This window comes from Dryobates pubescens, chromosome 10 (assembly GCF_014839835.1).
Source record: "Dryobates pubescens isolate bDryPub1 chromosome 10, bDryPub1.pri, whole genome shotgun sequence".
NCBI classification, from domain to species: domain Eukaryota; kingdom Metazoa; phylum Chordata; class Aves; order Piciformes; family Picidae; genus Dryobates; species Dryobates pubescens.
Window position 1 is genome coordinate 11460427 of NC_071621.1, and position 16035 is coordinate 11476461.

General features: G+C 41.1%; 1 protein-coding gene across 1 annotated transcript in view; it reads left to right on the plus strand.

The window, feature by feature from the left end:
• The first annotated feature begins 4886 nt into the window (after positions 1-4886).
• Positions 4887-16035, plus strand: part of TENM4 (teneurin transmembrane protein 4) — a 901855-nt gene continuing 890706 nt past the window's right edge. The window contains exon 1 of the mRNA XM_054164697.1: positions 4887-4921. The gene's annotated coding sequence lies outside the window, so the exon portion shown is untranslated. The remainder of the gene's footprint in view (positions 4922-16035) is intronic.

Here is a 16035-nt window from a genome sequence, read left to right on the forward strand (position 1 = left end):
ACTCCATCTTAGAGATAAAGTACAGTCTGGTATGTCACTAAAAATGATAATACACTACAGTGCAAGTGCCAGAGACAGGACAGGCAGCCAAACTATCATGCTCCCCCTGATTAAGGTACTATAGGAAAGCCTTTCACCAAGTTGTTGCTGTCTTTTTGAGAAAAATCTTCATATTATTTGCATCATTTAACACTAAACTGAGTTTGAGTTGTTTCAACTCACATTTCCAAGCAGCCACTTATCATGTAAAATGTTTTGTTTAGCAATGATATCACAATTCAGACTTTATCTATTCATCCTCCCAAATCTGCTCTATTCTTCTCCACATGGCAAAATGAGAAATCTTTAGTAGTATTAAATGTAAAATAATAAATATGTTCCACACAACAAGTCCTAAGGATTCTTCTAGTTATGTTGCTATAGCTATTGAAATTCATGGCAAAAGTTATGATTTGGTTGCTTAGTTATGACTCAAAACTCACTTTTACCCCTTTTTGGATTCCACTGGGCTACAATAGTTGTTATTTAAAGCCATTGGTGTAAATCTTCAACTTCTGTGAAGGTCAGAGGTACTATTTTAGGAGGATGGCTTTCTATTTCGTGAGTATTGTCATAGACAATGGAAAATGGCAGCTGTTTTTGTTCTCAGTGGGATGTATCTGTAAGTAATTATTAAGGGAGACTAGAACTTAGTATGGTTGATTATCTCTTCTTTTAAACCTATAAATAAAAACTGAGAGCAATTAGGGCTAAAGGGCAATCTGTATGTAATTTGTGTGCAATGTCTAACACAGCAGGACTTTAATTCAAATAGTGTTACAGGCAATGGTATGATATTCCCACAGTTCCGTAATTCCTGAATTTGAGCAAGCCTGAAAATGTTCAAATACTATAAAAAGTGATTTCTAACCAAAGTGGATATCTGGGAATGCTTGAACTGCATGAATCTATTTTTTTGTCATATGTGTCTCAGGTTCCCTCATACAAGGCTTTCCCAAAGCTCTGCCAAACATGGTTTTGTCATTTCTTTATCCCAAGTGAAAAATCCATCTGCTTTAACACCGGTCCAAACAGAAAATACAGTCACCAATGCAAGGCAAAGGGGACAAAAATAATGTATTGAAAAATTAATTCTCTTGAACAAAGCTGTAAGACTGGCAAGAAAAGTAGAATATAAAGAGGTTAGGAAACCCTCCAGCAACAGTGGAAACACTAACAAGGATTATTTATCATAAATAAAAGACATTCAAGATGACATGTCAAAGCACAATAACCATTAGTTGTGCAGGGACTGGGTTACCCAATTATGCAATTCAAATTGAAAACAAATGATATCTTTTAATGCTCATGACATGTTAGATACTTAATCCTGAACTGCTAAATGCCTGACTTCTTACATTTGAAATGCAGCTGTGTCAATTAGTGCTTACACTTTTAGTAGTACAAGTGGGGAAAAAAACCCTAACAACTGCAATAAAAAAAGATTGTAAGTATGCAAATGTAAACCTGTTGATAGAAAATTTGTGTACATTTGTGGCCTGCAATTTGTCTTCAATTTAAAATGCAGAATGAAAAAAACCCTAACAACCAAACAAATCAAAACCTTACAGGCATATTTGCATGTCTAACAGCTCTGCAATGGCAGAGATCACTCTTGTTTCACTCATCGTTCAGCTGACATACTACTCTTTGTAGCTTGTTTAGCTCATTTTTAAATGTATAAAGCAAATCATAATGTTTGGAGATTGGTAGATGTGGATCTGTTATTTTGATCCAGTAATGAAACAGCATTTAGATCAACTCCTCACTTTCTCACCAGAAAAGCAAAAGGTTTTCAATAAGTAATTTCAGGTTGCTGAAATCTGTGGTGGTTGTGATTAATTTCTGAAAACACAGGAGCAGGTCAGTTATCTCAGCTGCCTCAGCAAAGCTTCAGTTCTAATGTACAGGATGAGGTATATCTTCTAATGTCCCATTTTATTCCATAATGCCTGTCACAAACTGCCTGATAAAAGCACATCCTAAAAAGGCCTTAGTGTGTCTTATTCCTTTGGGTTTGGGCTTGATGCATTCCTTAACCTACCGTCTCAGGAAGGAGAGAGAAATGAGCTATCCTCCTTAATTTGAAATCTGTCTCATATTTTCTCTTCATCTTTCTTTCCTCTCCTCCATCTAAAGCTGACTGCCATTACTCCTTGCCTTTTGTCTTCAGAGTAGATAACAATTCAGCCTGCACCACTGCAGTGAGTCTGCTTCACCAGTCACACTTTCAAGTCTTTTCCCCCAATTCTTTTTTTTATCTTGCTCATTCCCATCTCTGTATATAGTTCATCAAGCTTTTATGGCCAAAGTCAGGCACACTTCTTTTGTGCAAGCATTGTAAGGCTTTATGCACTTTCCAGTAAGCATAAGAGGAAACTTTTTTTTTTTTTTTAATCTGAAATAAATTCCTCCATTTTTTAAATACTTACAATTACTTCTGTGTAATTTCATGCATATTCTTAACTAAGAGAACATGAGTTGTGTCTAAGGTGCAATTAAGCAGCATCTCAAGAAAGGTAGAGTTGAAGTCTAGTCAGCTCAGAAAGCTGGATCAATATATATTTTAAAGAATTACATCCATCTAGTCCTTCATTTGAATTCAGTTTTGGGCAAGGCCTGAATAATATTCAACTCCTTGGTTCAGAGTTCTTGAACTAGTATTCTTAGGTGTGACTTCAAACACTAATTTGCAGTGTTTGTTCCAATTTGCAATCATCACCCTAAAGAAAGCAAAACAAACAAACAAATAAAAACAAACAAACACCAAGAAACCAAACTGACCAACCAACCAAAATCTCAAAAAAGCCCCCAAATGTAAAAATTCAATCAAGCTCACCAAACCAACCCCCAAATTACTATCATTAGGACTCATTTTGATGAATGGCATAGATACCATGTTAGACATCAATGGAAATGCTGAAAGCTAGGCTGCCAATCTACAGGGGACTAGGTGTTCAGAGATGGACAACTACAAGGCAAAAAAACTGTACAAGATGTTCTTCCTACCTTTATCATACCTAAGAAACCTGACTGTTTTAGGTCTTCTAGTGCCTGACAATGTCTGGGTCTTTTCAGCAATGTATACAGGCAAACCATATTTAAGGCCTCCATACCACACAATCATAATTAGTGCAGGTAATAAAAGCCCATGCCTTCACCAAAAGTTTGAAATCTTCAGAGTGTTCTCAATACCAAAAAATCAAAATACTCTGTGAAAGGTTTTTGGACTTTATATATCCCTGGCCGGATTTCTGCTTTCTTCAACTCTGCAAACTGAGTGTTCTGACAGCTGCAATGCCCTTCCAATTTTGTTCTGGAAACGGATGAAGGTAAAAAATACATATACTTCTTTTCCTAACTACTGACTGGTTGGTGCTGCTGCTGCTTAGATCTGCCAATGGTGGTGATCTGAGACACGACTGGTATGCTTTCTCTAATTTATTTTGGCCATCTGTTTTTCCTGCTTCTAATTGGTGCGCGTTAAGAGGGAGAATATTCTTAAAAGAGCTGAGGATGCTCCTGGACTCACTAAAAGCAGACTGAAATGTAATATTCGTTCTTTGCTGGGCAGATCAGGCTGTATCTCAGCAACCATCTCATATTTGGCAAGATTATTCATTTTACATAAAGTGGTTAGATGTGCTAAGGTTGTTATGGTATGAGGGATGCGTTAGTAAAAGTGAGAGAGGATCTTTTTTAGCAGGTTCTGCACACTTGTAAAATATTTATGTTGTATGTTGTGTATACTGCAGTTGCTTCGTAAATATTGAGCTCTATGTGTCTTACTAATGCTTAAGATGTGAAAAGTTTATTCAGATAGGGGTCTTGAATAGAGGTTTGTGTACTGATTCCTTGATCTGGAATGGCAGCCTTAAGGATGGTCCATTTACTTCTCTAGTCATCTCAGTGGAGACCTTGAGAAAGGTGTCTGAATTCTAATGTGCAATAGTTTTCTGATCCTAAAGCCATGATTTTGTTCAAAGAGAATTAATTTTATAAAACCTGAACACTCATCCGAGAACATAACTTCATAACCACGCCTCTTGAACCACTAACACATCACAGATTGTAGGAATGGGAGACAGGTAAACATAGTTGAAATAAAAATGGACAAATTAATTTATATTTGTTTGCTTTTCTTGTCTCCCTTGTACTTCCCCAGTGGGATTCATGTTCAAGTTAGCTAGCTGGCAGTGCAGTTTGAACTCACCACCTAAACAACCTGTGTGCTGAGAGAAGCATTCCCATGAGTGACCTGATTTGCTCTCAGAGGTGCTTCTCTTTCTCTACCAACTTCAGAGGAGAGTCTAATAACTAGCTGAGGCTTAGCTTTAAGGAGGTAAAGCAGAACAACAGAAATTACACTGGATTTTTTTTTAAATTGCTTTGAGTTTTCTAATAAAATTGCAATTGGATTTTCAATCAGCAACTGAAAAATCTTTTCATTCAAGTATATGGACACAATGTAGCTTTTGTCCATGTCATGATAATGTTGGGGGTTTTTTGGTGTTTTGTTTTGGGTTGGTTGGGTTTTTTTAATATATATAATATAGATTTATCAACCTTTTTTGATGAAGCAAAACATATCCACCTGGCAGTAATTTGCTCTGTTATTTTGGCGTGCCACTTCCCCCATGAGTTAAAATGCCTTGTAATAATAGCTACACTCTGCTAGTTGACATGCTGTAAGATTTTGGTAATATACAGTATTTTTTACTAATGATGTCCTTGTATTTCATTTACAATATTCCTCAAAGACTTTTGATGTTTTTTGTCTTTATCGTTTTATAGGATCCTGATAATCACCCATGAATTCTGTTGGACATAGAGTATAGTACAAGTATTGGATGAAATATTTACCTAGAAAACAGCCTTGCTGGTAAGACATTTATGTATTCTTTCTCCTATTCTGCAACATTTCATGTTGGACTATGCAAGTGAAGGCTTATGTCATATTCAATTAGGTGTTTTATCAAAAACAAAGGATATTTCAAATATTTACAGTGTCCTTTTTCTCTAGCAAATAACTTCAGTATTTCTACATTATATTTCCTCCCTACCTTGAGAGAAATGTTTTTAGTTTCTATTTGATGTCATTGTATATCATGAAACTTTGTAGACCGTTTTATCTGCGGATGCTCCTTCATAAGAACTGTGTAAAGTTTAGTTTCATAGGCAAGAGTGAGAAAGCTTATTGCTGGTTTTTTTCACCCTTTTTTTCTGGTGGGTTTTTTGTTGTTGTTGTTGGTTTTTGGTTGTGTTTTTTTTATTACTGGAGTCTTCTGGTTGTATACACTGTAAGTGCTGTGGTTTTGGTTTATTGTTGATGCTAAAGAATGTGGTGTTGTAAACATCAGTGCAGATTTTATTCATAGCGGATTAATGTATGTCAGATATTTAAAACATTTAAATAGAGACAATCAAGAAAATCATACACTATTTAAAGGATTAGTTATAAGGTCAGTGACCAGGAACACCTGAGCTCTAGTCCTATTGCTACACTTGGTTTATTGTATGACCTTGAGTGAATAATTTTTGAAGAGGGGAAGATGTGTTTCTGTGACGAGATATAATAATGCATGAATTAAATTACTCTTCTTTACCTAATTGGAGAGCTCATTAGGTAGCTGTTAAGAATGACTAAAACCCATTAAACCTAATAAGACTTATTTCTTCAAAAAAATTAACAAAAATGAAAAAATAAAAACTATAACTTTAGTTTCTCATGGAGTTGTTTTAACTCTTGTATCTCCAATACTGTCTTCAGTGCTGTTTGCTACTTCAATCAAATAGGTGTAAAATATGCACTTGAAATGTAGCATCTCAATGGGGCTTCTCTGTTAAGTCTTTATGAGGAAGAGACAAAATACTGGGAAATGTATCTGTTGTGTATTTTCACATGTTGCATGGCTATGAACAACTCCCACAGCAAGCTCACGCATTCAGACTTGCTTTTGAGCAAAAGGTCCCTTCCAATATGATTTATTCTAAGGGTCTGTGAGTCTGTGTATTTAGGTCGTATGTATGATGAATAGACAACTCTGAAATGATGTAGACACACGAAGGTACTTAATCTCTCAGAGAAATTACATGGTTTAACATCCAATGGATGAGATTGATTGAACTCTAAAGATGCTGAGGGAAGATAGAGAGCCAGAAAAAAAAAGGAGGTATTTCTTTATCAAGGTTAGGATCCAACTGTGGGAGATAATTAGCTACCTAATACCATAGGTGTGCATATAATTTGTCCTGTGGTTTTCAGATTTTCTTTTAAATGCTTTTGTTTTAGAGTATGACTTGCTCTCAGAAGTCTCTGTGATCACTGACTGCTTTGATCACTGGAGGGTACAGATTTTACATGCTGGGCTAATCTTATGATCACTTGGGGAATCATGATTGATTTTACAGAGGGAACTCTCTGTCCAGTCTCCTTAGCAGGGGCTTATAAAACACCACAGGTGAATGAGTGAAGAACACTGTGCTTCTGTAAAAAGACCATAAACAGCACAGCCTGCAAAATGCAAAATAATCCTTCTGCTCTGCTTTGCTTAGTATTGATACAACCTCAAAGAATGTCCATCATGGGACATTTCCGGAGAGCCGTGGGCCAGCTGAACATAGACCTCAGAGGAGAAATAAGGATGAGCTATGAGAGGTTCGTGAGTGAAACCTGAAAGAAAGGTGGAAGTGCTTGAGGTATTTTACAGTGAAATGGGCTTGAGATTCAAGTGCGTGACAGGCTGTTAGAAAAAGAAGGTATTTTCTTCTCTCTGTTGTATACATACTGGAGAGAACAAAAAGTAAGGAATTAAAACTGAAGAGAATTCAAGGAAGTTAGCAGCAGAATACTTGGACAGGTTGGTAAAACAAAGTGCTGGAATAAACTGCTTGGATGTGCTGTGGAGACAGTCATTGGATGGCTTTCAGAATAGGCTGAAGAAACTTCTGTCAGGTATAACTCAACTTTATTGAGAAGAAGGTGTTGATTTAGTGATCTCCTGGGGTGTCTCCCGTCTCTGCTTGTATCTAATTGACTGCCACAGGACCTGAAACATGAATTACCAGATAAAAAAAATATTCTTAAAGGAAACAGTTGTGTTGAAAGGGTGTTGAAGACCATGGATAGGCTCATCTCTGGAATATAGATTATAGTGGACATTCGATGCAGTTTGCACCAGGTAAAATCTACATGGTGTAAATTAGGAGCAAACAATATCAACTTATGTTTGGGTGGAAGCTGAACTGCTGAATCTCATTTACAATCACAAAGGTTTCTCAGACTGCACTCACAATGTGTTGAAAATATAAAGACAATATCTGGTTACTCTGTTTACTTTAAAATGGTGTAGCTTAGATACTCCAACTGAAATCAGCCATAGATATATTCCACACATCATATACATCACTTGACATATCTCTGATTTAGGTTGTAGATTGATGCTTTTAGCAGCAAAATACTTTCGCACTGGGGATCTGAAGGCTTCTGAACATAACACAAAGTAGCTGTCATGAACATACACAACAGCTGTACTACATGTGTGGGCACAATATTGTTTGGGCTACACAAAAATTTAGCACTGTTGCTGCAAACAAAATTATGAGTGACTCAATAGATCAATTAAAAGGAGTAGCAGCTCTGTTTCCAAACACTACAAATTATATTCTCTGTAGCAAATAATCATGTTGTTTATATGCCTTCCTGTTAGGTATATGAATTGACAAGTGACACACTTCTCTGTATATCTCAATAGTATAGAACTACAAGTTCTTACAATAATCCTTTTCTGTGTAACTAGTATAATCTGAAAGTTCTTTGAAAAGGGCACTTTAGAACTGAGCTCCAGCTTTTCATTTTTGTACTCTTTATCTGTACTTCACTGGCTTGAACACAATTAGAGCTGCTGATGTACAGCCACCTTTTAATTTTCTGCTGCTCGTGCCTTAACATTCTCACAAATTTGGGTGTTGACTGTTCTTCTGGATTGCTTGAATAAAAAAATCAATTTAAGATAAAAATAAGTGTTCTTTTTGTCTGCAAAATTTCTGGCCTCAATACCCTTGATGCTCATCCAACACAGGTGCTCTACTATGTAATTACTGGAAACAGCTTGAAGTAAAACACTGAAATAGGACTGGTAACCTTGGAAATATTGCCATCATATTAGGCAATGGCAGTTGCAAGATTGCCTATGCATCATGTTCTGGTCTTCCACTGTTTGAGGACTGAAACTGTAGAAGTAGTTCTCACAAAGAAAATAAAAATTCAAATATCCTTTCAGAAAAAAATTTCTTGAGTTGCAAGTGATTGGAGAGTGGAGCTAAAACTGGAGATCCACTCTGCAGAAATCACAGTCAGCCACACTTGAAAGCCTTTCAGGCCTGAATCCATTGACCAAAAATGCTTTTAGCATTCACATTTACTTATGAGTTAATAATAAATATGGAGCCAAGCCTTCAAACACAGCTGGAATGTTTTCAATAGGACTTAAATTAATAGACTTAATATAATAGAATCATTAAGGTTGAGAAAGACCTTTAAGATCATCAAATCCAACCATCAACTAAACCATGTCTCAAAGTGTCACATCCATATGCTTTCTGAATAATTCCAGGGATGGTGACTCTACCCCTTCCCTAGGCAGCCTGTTCCAATGCCTCACTGCTCTTTCAGTAAAGATTTTTTTCCGAATACTCAATTTAAACCTCCTCTGGCACAACTTGAGGTTGTTTCTTCTTGTCCTATTGCTCATTACTTGCAAGAAGAGACCAACCCCCACCTCACTATAATCTCCTCTAAGGTAGGAGAAGAGGAGGCTCAGGAGATGCCTTATTGCTCTCTACAACTACCTGAAGGGAGGCTGTAGCCAGGTGGGGATCAGTCTCTTCTCCCAGGCAACCATCAACAGAACAAGAGGACACAGTCTCAAGCTGCACCAGGGGAGGTTTAGGCTGGATGCTAGGAAAAAATTCTTCACAGAAAGATTGATTGGCCATTGGAACAGGCTGCCCAGGTGGTGATGTCACCATCACTAGAAGTGCTTAAAAAGAGACTGGATGAGGCACTTAGTGCCATGGTTTAGTTGAGTAGATGTTGTTGGGTGATAGGTTGGACTTGGTGATCTCAAAGGTCTTTTCCAACCTGGTTAATTCTATATTCTGTAATTGTCAAGAGCAATGAGATCTACCCTCAGACTCCTCTTCTTCAGACTAAAGAATCCCAGCTCCCTCATGGGCTTCTCAGAAGACACATACTCCAGCCCCCTCACTGGCTTCATTGCCCTTCAACCCAGGTCACAGGCAGAGCTCTCACCAATACTTGAACTTTACAAACTAGTTCCTGTGTAACAGCAGACCTCGGGTGAAGGGGAAGTGATTAGTCCTGCTTTTACTGTAACGTAATGTGGTGGTTTGAAAGGAAAGGCTCTGCTTTCCCTCCCCCACTGAGAAAGAGACCACGGCTAAACCCAGTCGGAGAAATGAGAGTATATTGTACAAGGAAACAGATTCTATGTAACACAACAAATACAGGTATTTTACAATATATACAGGAATATACAGCAAATAAACTCAACCAGAAACCAGACCCCCCACAGAGGGGCTTCCCCCTGTGCCCCCTTCACCCCCCTACCTCCCTTCTCCCCCAAAGAGGTAGAAGAAGAGACGAGGACAGTTAACAGGGCAGGAAAGGAATAAAGGCCTTGCACAGGGAGTTAGTATCTTATCTTAGTTGGCCAGAATCCCAGAAGCAGATCCAGCCGAGAGGGACAGCGAAGGAAGGAAGACTGAGAGAAAGTTCCCAGCTCCCCCGGGTCCAATCTGACCTCCCACAATCCTTGGCCAATGAAATTCGTTTAGAATACCAAAATATTTTACAAACATTTAGCCAGTGTGCCCCTTCCTTAAAGGCACAGCGTCAAACGGCCACAATCCACCCCTTCTAAACAATTTCATTGGTCGTTCGCACTGTCTATCCAATCGGAAACAATATTTACAGTTCGTGAGTGTGAGTAAAGTTCATAGTCCGTTCCGGCTATACTCAGATGTATATGATTCAGAAGTCCAAAAAAGTCAGGAAATAGGAAAATGGAAACCAGCTTGTCTCTCCGCAGACGAAGTGAAGAAAAGGCAAACAGGAACACAGGGACTCTCAGTTGATTCAGGGCTCTCAGGGTTCGTGCACGGTAGATTCCTCAGGGATTCTTCCTTTGGGCGCGTTGTAGCTGTACAACAGTCTGAAATTAAGCTCTTTCAGCTAAAGTTAAATTTCTTTGTGGAATACACTGAATTTGACCATTCTCCTGCATTACCCAATAAGTGTGACCCGGACCTTCTGCTGAAACCACCCCTCGGACAGGTTTAGCCTCTCCTGAGGGCGAAAATACCCAAACAGTTTTACCTAACAGATTCTTTTCTCTAACAACAGGAACTCTATCACCTTCTACTCTCCGTAGCAAATCTGAATGTGCCGGTCCAGCTCGGTTCACTGAACCTCTACTATTCACCAGCCAGGTTGCTTGTGCTAAATGTTTCTCCCAGTTTTTCAAAGATCCACCTCCCATGGCTTTGAGAGTGGTCTTCAACAAACCGTTGTAGCGTTCAATCTTCCCTGCAGCTGGTGCATAGTAAGGAATATGGAAAATCCACTCAATACCGTGCTCTTTTGCCCAGCTCTTTACAAGGTTGTTCTTGAAGTGAGTTCCGTTGTCTGACTCAATCCTCTCTGGAGTTCCGTGTCTCCACAGGATCTGTCTCTCCAGACCGAGAATGGTGTTGCGTGCAGTTGCATGTGGAACTGCATAAGTTTCCAGCCATCCAGTGTTTGCCTCTACCATAGTAAGCACGTATTGCTTACCAGAACGAGAACGTGGTAGAGTGATGTAGTCAATCTGCCAGGCTTCACCATACCTGTACTTGGACCATCTGTCACCATACCACAAGGGCTTAATTCGCTTTGCCTGCTTAATAGCAGCACAAATGTCACAGTCATGGATGACTTGTGTGATAGCATCCATGGAAATGTCTATGGATCTGTCACAAGCCCACTGGTATGTTGCATCTCTGCCTTGATGTCCTGATGAATCGTGAGCCCACCGAGCTAAGAATATCTCACCTCGGTGTTTCCAGTCGAGATCAAGTTCAGAGTCCTTATCTACTTGAGAAACTCTTGCAGCTAAATCTGCCTGATGGTTGTGCTGCTGTTCCTCAGTAGCTTTGCTCTTAGGAATGTGAGCATCAATGTGTCTCACTTTCACTGGAATTCTCTCGATTCGATCAGCAATGTCTTGCCACAGGTCGGCTGCCCAGATGGGTTTTCCTTTCCTCTGCCAACCATTCTTTTTCCAGTTCTTTAGCCAACCCCATAGAGCATTGGCTACCATCCATGAGTCGGTGTAGAGATAAAGCTTTGGCCATCTCTCACGTTCAGCTACGTCGAGAGCTAGCTGGACAGCTTTTACCTCTGCAAACTGACTGGATTCTCCTTCTCCATCCTTCGCCTCTGCAACTCGGCGTGTTGGACTCCACACGGCAGACTTCCACCTTCGCTTGTTCCCGCTGAGACGACAGGAACCATCTGTGAACAAAGCATACTTCTTCTCATCATCTGAAAGGTCATTGTAAGGAGGAGCTTCCTCAGCACGAGTTACTCTCTCCTCTGGAGGTTTAGCACAGTTGGTACCTTCAGGCCAACTTGAGATCACCTCCACCAGACCAGGTCTTTCAAGATTTCCCATTCGAGCTCTCTGTGTTATCAGAGCCATCCACTTAGACCAGGTGGAATCTGTAGCATGATGTGGTGTGGAACCCTTGCCTTTGAACATCCAATTCAAAACTGGCAATCTGGGAGCTAAAAGAAGTTGTGATTCAGTTCCAATCACTTCAGAAGCTGCTTTCACTCCTTCATAGGCAGCTAGAATCTCTTTCTCTGTTGGAGTGTAATTAGCTTCTGAACCTCTGTAACCTCGACTCCAGAAGCCAAGAGGTCGTCCACGTGTCTCACCTGGAGCTTTTTGCCACAAGCACCAGGTTGGACCATTGTCACCTGCAGCCGTGTACAAAATGTTCTTAATGTCTGGACCATCTCGCACAGGTCCCAGACCCACTGCTTGTACCACTTCTTGCTTTATCTGGTCAAAGGCTGCTTGTTGTTCAGGTCCCCAGTGGAAACTGTTCCTCTTCCGAGTCACATCATACAGAGGTTTCACAATCTGACTGTATCCAGGAATGTGTAGTCTCCAAAATCCCACTATCCCCAAGAAACGTAGAGTTTCTTGCTTGTTGGTGGGATTTGCCATGGTAGAGACTCTATTTACCACATCCACTGGAATGTGTCGGCGTCCATCCTGCCACTGCACTCCCAGAAACTGGATCTCTGTGGTAGGACCTTTCACTTTGTCTCTCTTGATGGCAAAACCTGCATTCAGAAGAATGTCCATGATTTTGTTGCCTTTCTCAAAGACTTCCTCAGCAGTTTTACCCCAGACGATGATATCATCGATGAACTGGATGTGTTGTGGAGCACCACCTTCCTCCAGAGCATCATGGATTACTGCATGACAGATGCTGGAGCTGTGGATCCAGCCCATCGGCAATCTGTTGAAAGTGTACTGGATTCCTCTCCAGGTGAAAGCAAACTGAGGCCTGCATTCCTCTGCTATGGGAATAGAGAAGAATGCATTAGCAATGTCTATGGTAGCATACCATTTGGCCTCTTTGGATTCCAGCTCGTACTGGAGTTCCATCATGTCTGGTACTGCTGCACTCATAGGCGGTGTTACTTCATTTAGGGCTCGGTAGTCCACTGTCAGACGCCAGTCTCCATTCGGCTTTCGCACAGGCCACACTGGACTGTTGAAAGGTGAATGAGTTTTGCTGATGACTTTCTGACTCTCCAACTGACGAATCAGATTCTGAATGGGCAACAAAGAGTCACGGTTGGTTCTGTATTGTCTGTGATGCACAGTCTGAGAAGCAACCGGCAACTTAATGTCCTGAATCTTGTGTTGTCCCACAACTGCAGATTCATCAGAGAGTTCAGGTCTAGCAGACAGCTTCAGCTTTTGTCCATCAATTTCTACAGAAGCTACTCCAAAAGCCCATTTGTAACCCTTAGGGTCCTTGAAACGCCCTTCTCTCAGAAAATCAATTCCCAAAATACAAGGTGCATCAGGTCCGGTCACAACTGTATGCTTCTTCCACTGCTTACCAGTTAGACTTATATTAACCTCCACCTTACTTAACTCTTGAGATCCACCAGTGACTCCCAGAATAGTTATGGACTCCGATCCCTGATAATTTGATGGCAATATGGTGCACTGAGCTCCTGTGTCAACCAAAGCCCTGTACTTCTGAAAGTGTGAAGTGCCAGGCCACTGGATGTACACATCCCAATAGATTCTGTTATCTCCATTATCCCTTTCCTCCCCCTGGCGGGAGGCAGGGCACCCCTAATTGTGGGGAACATTTCCACAGGTGCAACGAGCACACTGTGCAGTGTTAGAACTGGAGTCACTGTTGGAGCTGTCATTGTTGTCCTGGGGAACTGTGGAAGTAACAGCTACCCTTCTGGTATTGCTACCCTGGGTTCTGCCACTCTGCAGTTCCCTCAGTCTCCTGAAAAGATTAGAAGTTGGTTGGCCATCCCACCTGTTCATGTTCTCACCAAACTGATCACGCAGAGTTATCCAAATGGTCCTACGTGATTGCCTTGGTGGTCTGTTTTGGTTTGGCCTGTTTTGGAATGACCTCCTTGGAGGATGTCTATTCCTCACAGCTGAAACCTGCACCCACCTGGAGGAAGAATTGGAATCATCTCTTTGTGCCAATTGGCATATGGAATCTTTGATTTCATCCTTCAGCTCTCTCATGCAATCCTTTATCTCACTAGACAGAGCTTTAATGGCTGAAACCAAAGAAACACGTGTCATGCTATCATCCAATTGTCTTAGTTGATCAGTGAATTGGCCAACCGTAGGAGGATCTCCACCATAATTTCTTGCCACAATTCTACTTGCCAGAATGTTTGCATAATTGGAAGGAGCAAGTTTGATGAGCTTTTTAGCAAGACCAGCTGCCACAGGAATGTCGTCAGGATTCAGAGTATCATGGTCACCATAGAGTATCTCTCTAATGGCAAACTCCCTCAGACGCTTAATTCCCTCATCTATGGTAGTCCAGGGCTTAGGATTCCATGGAAGGTCATCTCGGGAAGGGTATCTCAGGGAAACTGCCATTAAAAGGCGTATCCACAGATTAACCTTACCGAGAATCCTGGCTAGATGTCTATCTATTCCATTATCCTTTGAGAGAGTTCCTAGCTGAGCTGCTGACTTGTCTCCAACTATTAGAGCTGGAGCACCTGTATCATAACACCTAGCAAGCCAAGATAGGATGGGTTCCTTATCTGCTCTGAGGTAATCTTTGCGGACATTGCGAATCTCCTCCCTTGGTGATGAGCAGCTCTGCAGGTCATCCTCCTCTTCATCTATCACATCTTCCTGAACGTTTTGTCCCCATAATCCTGCTGTCACTCTCCTAAGGACCTCTTTAAGCTGAAAAGCACCACTGCCAGCTGCTGTCTTAGCTGCATCTCCATCCTGTGATGATCTCAATAACTCAGCTATATCTCTAAGACAAAGCTTCTCCTCACCTTCAGCAGGCACTTTCCTAGCAGAGGTTCCCTCACCAGGATCAGTCTCCTGCTCTTCTCCTCCATTAGCTCCACTAGCTCCTGGATCAGCTTTGGCCTTTCCACCTCTGGTCTTTAAGACTGCTACTTGTTTAACTGGAGCTGTGTTTGAATTTACAGCCATCCTGATAGAAGCTGACAGGTCCTGATCTAAATCAGCCGCCGTGGGGGCCCCTTCCGGTCCTGTCATGGCGGACGGAAATGACCTTGCCTCACTACCGGTCGCCATCTTGGGAATGGGAGCCGCCCCTGGCTGCTTGCCAAAGTCATAGAGTGGAGCATTTAAGGCTGCTTTGCCAATAGGTTTTGCTATTTTTCTAACTGACGCAGCCCCTTCCTCGTCACTCGAGGACTCTGGGGCAGATTTAGAGGAACGCCTACGCTTCCTAGATTTTTGTTTAATCACAAAACATGGTCGAGAAACCTTTTTCTCTATATATAGAGACCACAGCAGATAGACATTAATTATCAGTGAGAGCAGGATTACACCTGTCAAATAAATCACCTTAAGATCCCAGCCAGCACTTAAAGTTACTCTTTGACCTCCTGAAGTGTTAAACTCCCTTATCTCGATCGGCAAAGTGGAAGACGTTCTGTTGCCGTAATTAGTGAGCCGAAAAAAACCCAAACAGTGTTTATACAACAGCTGGATCCTATGCATAAACCACAAATAGATTTTACGCATTAAATATTTACCTATCTGGTCTAACATCAACCCGATGCAGTACCGGTAGACCAACATGCCACAGACCGAGAAGAATAAACGTTCTAAAACCCAGAGCACCTTCATTTCGTTTCTCCGGCTGAGACAAGCAATAAACCAACTTAATTACTTAATTACCCAGCCCCACGTTGGTGAGCCAATAAAAAAAAGAGTGTGGTGGTTTGAAAGGAAAGGCTCTGCTTTCCCTCCCCCACTGAGAAAGAGACCACCGCTAAACCCAGTCGGAGAAATGAGAGTATATTGTACAAGGAAACAGATTCTATGTAACACAACAAATACAGGTATTTTACAATATATACAGGAATATACAGCAAATAAACTCAACCAGAAACCAGACCCCCCACAGAGGGGCTTCCCCCTGTGCCCCCTTCACCCCCCTACCTCCCTTCTCCCCCAAAGAGGTAGAAGAAGAGACGAGGACAGTTAACAGGGCAGGAAAGGAATAAAGGCCTTGCACAGGGAGTTAGTATCTTATCTTAGTTGGCCAGAATCCCAGAAGCAGATCCAGCCGAGAGGGACAGCGAAGGAAGGAAGACTGAGAGAAAGTTCCCAGCTCCCCCGGGTCCAATCTGACCTCCCACAA